Source organism: Dryas octopetala, chromosome 5 (genome assembly GCF_963921425.1).
Source record: "Dryas octopetala chromosome 5, drDryOcto1.1, whole genome shotgun sequence".
Lineage (NCBI taxonomy): Eukaryota > Viridiplantae > Streptophyta > Magnoliopsida > Rosales > Rosaceae > Dryas > Dryas octopetala.
Window position 1 is genome coordinate 14278143 of NC_141370.1, and position 5308 is coordinate 14283450.

At 33.2% G+C, this 5308-nt stretch overlaps 1 pseudogene; it reads left to right on the forward strand.

Moving 5' to 3' along the window:
- On the forward strand, positions 1 to 760 carry LOC147284618 (co-chaperone protein p23-1 pseudogene; annotated as a pseudogene).
- The last annotated feature ends 4548 nt before the right edge of the window (positions 761 to 5308 follow it).

A 5308-nucleotide genomic window follows, 5' to 3' on the forward strand; every position in this document is an offset into this window, starting at 1 on the left:
ATGAGCCGACATCCAAATGTGAAATGGGCCCAAAGGTCTGATATAGTCTACATAACTATTGACTTGCTGGATGCTCAGGATGTGAAGCTTAAGCTGGAGCCTGAAGGAAAGTTTTTGTTCTCTGCTACCACTGGAACAGAGAAGACACCTTATGAAATTGACCTTGATCTCTATGACAAGGTTGATGTAAATGAGAGCAATGCTAGTGTTGGCTTGAGAAAAATTGTTTAACTAGTGAAAAAATCTGAGAATAAATGGTGGAGCAGATTGATAAAACAACAGGGAAAAGCTCCTGTGTTTCTGAAAGTTGATTGGGATAAATGGGTTGATGAAGATGAGGAGGAGGAGGTGCCAGAAGAGAAAGGAGGAGCTGGACCTGATATGGACTTTGGTGGCTTTGATTTCTCTAAGCTGAACATAGGTGGTGGCGGTGGCTTGAATCCTGATGCTCTTGGAAAGTTTGATGCAGAAGATGATGATAGTAGTAACACTGAAGATGAAATTATTGAACAAGCACCACCTGCTGCTGGGGAATCTGATGCCAAACCTCCTGTGGCTGCTGAACATAATTCAAAAGCCTCTGCCTGATGCAAAAGCTTTGAAGTGGCGGGTGCAATGCAAAGGTTGAAGGTTGAAGCCTTTCTTACAGCGTCTTAAGATGTTAAGGTATCCATGTTTTGACATGCAGTTGAATCTGGTTTACTGCCTGACATACAAACTTTGTTAATGCTTTGTTTCACCTTCACAAAAGTATTATTTTTGTTTCAAAAAAAAATATAGGGTACCTATTAAAAAACTCAATTAAGCTTAGGATTTCCTTTACAAGTCAAATAAAGCCTAAGAGTAACTGAAAATATTTGTTAGAAATACATTCTGATTGTCCATTTTTGAACATTTGAGTTATGAAAACGAAACAGAACTCAAATTAGAAATCAGAATTGTGGTGTTTGAATCAATAGCTGAACAATTTACGGCTTTTTTTGGTATGTCTATTTTCAAATGAATTAAGGATTGAAAGAGACTATTAATTTCTGACCAATACAAGTTTTATTATTTGAGATGGGTATGGTACTTTGGTCTGGTTTTGCTCAAATCAGAATTATGCACATTCCCCACACACACACTAGTCATTACTGTTTTTAGGGAAAAAATTGTAATGTTTAGTAGGACTTGGACTACTTTGGTGTTCATCTCCAAGTTTGCCCATCACCAGTGTATTAGCTGCAAAAGGGCTGAGCCTTAAGTCCCAAATTTATATGTGCTTGAGAATTGAGAATAGAAAGTAGGCCTGGAAAATCCCAAATTTATTTGTTTTGCTGGAAGACTTCAAACTCATAATTTATATCCTCTGCAACATCCTTGTATAATTTACTAGCTTTGATTAATTAAAGCTTTGCCTTGAGTTTAATCAGAGTTTATATCAACTGGGGATTTAGTTTTTCATACATTCATATGGCTAGTGACTTCATGAGCTTCATTTTTTTCATCCAAAAGCCTATTTGCTCACACTTGTTGTTATCATTGTCACTGCAGATCAAGAAGCAAAGAGTGGAATTATGTGCTCACACCTTCACAAGTAGTGCTACTTTTTGGACAGAATCATCCTCACTCAAATTACCACTAATAGGTTGCCTTTTGAGGTTATATATATGTGCTTTTTGGGTGTATGTACTAGCTAGAAACAATGTCTATTTTATTAAATGACATTTCATTATATGTATTAGGATTTCATTACTATATAATTATCCTTTTATTGTAATGGTAGAAAACCTTGAACAATTTGGTTGCCTTTAATGTGAATTCTAATTTGGTGTTATCATTCTTATTGGTTTATCTTTAGATTGCCATAATACATGCATTTGAAAAAAATTGATTAGTATTATTATTATTTTTTACAAATACACCCAATATTCCATGGCATCCATGTAAAGTCACCAAAAGCAATGACATTTCAAACATGGCAGAATTAGATGATCTAGGTCATCTAATGTTAAACTTTTTCATTGGCAATGTAAACAATGCCATAGAAAATCTTTTCATGACGTTTAAACCACGTCATTGAAACATTTTAACATGACATTTTTCAAGTGTCATTGTAGGCCCAATCTTTTCAATGGCGTTTAAATCATGCCATGTAAACGAAATTAGATGATAGCTACTGAAAGTCATCTAAAGTTAGCCATTTTAAATGACATTGGAATAACGCCATGGAAATGTTTTGCATGATATTGATCAAACGCCATATAATTGTACCCTTTCAATGGCGTTGAAGCCATGCCATGTAAATTCTTTAGATGACATATACTGAAAGTCGTCTTAAGTTAACCATTTTCAATGACAATTCATTAACGCCATGGAAAGTTTTTACATGACACGAATCAAATGCCATAGAAAGTGTGGAAGGATGACAATTTTTCAACGTCATGGAAATTGTTTAAGATGACGTTTTCTGGGTGCCGTAGTAGGGTCACCCTTTCCATGGCACCGGTATCTAGGACGTGGCTTGCGGCGCCTGAAAAACGCCATGAAAACCCTTCCATGACGTTTTTCAAACGTCATGGAAAGGGTTTTTTGTTGTAGTGTAGGGACCTAGGGGTGGGCAAAAATACCAAAAAATCAAGTTTCAAACCGATCGGTTTGGGTTGGTTCCTTTTTTTTTTTCTTTTTTTGCGGTTAAAAAACCGGACCAAACCGATCAATTAAAGACCAGTTTAATTTTGATTTTCACTTATGAAATTTTCGACTTTAACCGAACCAAACCACAAATTATAATATATATATATTAATTAGTTTATATATAATTTTAATATCTATTATAAACTAAACCAAACCCCCTATTATCGTTTATATATGTTTGTATATGTTAATTATAATTAATTTATATAGTTATAGTTTATAGGTTTAGTCTATAGTTCATAGTTTGTATATACTATAAGCTATACTACTAGAGGGTTTTAGGGTATATATATCCTAAAACTATTATAGTTATAGGGTATAAGGTATACCCTATACCCTATATCCTATACCTGACACTCTAAACCCTAAACCCTAAATCCTAAACTTTAAACTTTATATACCCTATATCCTATACTCTATAACATATACTCTATACCTATTTCCTATACTATACAATATTTAATAGAGTTTAGGGTTTAGGGTATAGCTAAATTTTATATAGTTTATTATTTTGTTTTTAATTAGTTTTTATATTTTTACATATAAACTATAAACTAGTAATTCATTGATCGATTATGTTAATATAATTATATATAAAGTAGTTTAATGGCAAAAAAAAAAAAGAGTATACGAACTAGCTAGTAAAAAGGAACCCCAAATCTAACCTCCACTATGCATGCATTGAACCTGGGATCAAGGCCTAACAACACCTTACAGTTAGCCATTCAACACTTTTGTTATTATGATACACAACAAATTTATTTAAAGTCTTTTTAACTTATTTATTTAACATAAATAAATTTTTACCAAACCCTTCACTTATTCTAACTTATGGTATCTTCTTTCTTTTTTCTTCCCAGCCGCTACAACTCTGCAATTCTTCTTCTTCTTCAGTTTTCTGCTGCCATAATAGAGCTCTCTCTCTCTCTCTCTCTCTCTCTCTCTCTCTCTCTCTCTCTCTCTCTCTCTGACACCACTCACACTCTCTCTCACCGCCGCCGATATCTGCCTCACTCATTGCCGCTCTGTCTCACTCGCCATCACCGCTTGGTTATGTGGTTATTCAAATCAACATAACTGAAAAGCTCGGATAACCGAACATGTTGGTTTGGAACCTTACTGGTTTGGTTCGGTTTCGGTTCCAGCTTTGCCCATTCCGAGCACTTCATTTTGGTTGGAGATTTGAGCTTTGTGGTTCAGATAACCGAACCGTGCACACCCCTATAGGGATCTAGTATCTTTTTTAAAAAAAATTTCGTATTAAAAATGATACCAAATTTATATATGTTGAAATATACCAAACACACACATATTACATTAAAAAGATTAATAGAAAACTAATCTAGAAAAACTAAGGGCTCGTCTGGTAACGTTGTACAGAACAATTTTTTAAAAACTGTATTGTAAAATGAAAATGACAAATTAAATTTTACATTCTCAAAATATAAAAAGGCGTCTGGTAGCGTAATTGAAAAACAATTATATAAAACAAAAATAATGAAAACACATTTGATATTAACCAATTATTACAACCAAATAATTATATTTACAAAAGATATTAATTATAAATTATTATTAACCAATTTCATAAAATATATTATTAAAAAAGAGAGAAGTTTCATAAAACCCAACTCACCTCAGCCGGCGTGACTACCTTAGAGGTGGAAGAATTGTTGGTGACCATATTATTAATAGAGACAAGACTGCAAGCACCTATAATCTAGTTGAACGGATATATTTTCTCTATGTAAGGGTTGTTAAGGCTCGTGAGCTTCCTGTTATGGATGTTCCGGAGAGTCTTGATCCGTTTATTGAAGCGAGAATTGGAAACTATAGAGGGATTACAAAGTATATATTTTGAGAGATGGGTAGAGAGATGGGTAGAGAGAGAAAGAAAGAAATAGAGGAATAGAGGAGAGATGAAGAGAGATGGGTGAGGTGGGCAGCGGCGGGGGGTAGGGCTGCCGTCGGAGGTGGGTCTGGCTAGGTGGGGAGGACGTGCAGATCACATGTTTTTTCAGTTTTTTTATTTTTTTTTTCAGTTGTACATTTTTTTTATTTGTATATATCCGTGTTTTCTAAATTCATTGAAAACATCACTTATTCGTTTTCTAAATTTACACTGTAAACTAGAAATTCTATTTTGTGTTTTTCAAAAATTGTTTTCTCAAAACGGCAACCAAAAGCATTTTTGTCATTTTTTGAATTTGTAAAATGAAAAATCGTTTCGTAAAACATTTTCAAACGCACCCTAAAATACCCTTATTTTTAACAGAAATATTGACTGATTCGAACGAAGGTTATACATTGCAAATTTTTTTAAATTAAGGTGACAAATTGATTCAATTTTTAATTCGGGTGATGGAGTGTAAATAAAGTCATAATTCATGTGAGTAATTTGTAAAAAAGTCAAATATTTATAAAGACATGAATTACAAAATAAATAAAAGATAAATAAGTTGCTTGTTATTGACTAAAAGTTGTACTTTTTCTTTGTAGTCTGAGACTAACAATTGTACTACTGTTTTTTTTTTTTTTTTGTTCAACAGTTGTACTACTGTTAAAGACTCACTAATTCCTGATAAAGATCCATTTTTATATTATGCAAATGCAACAATTATATATTATTTTT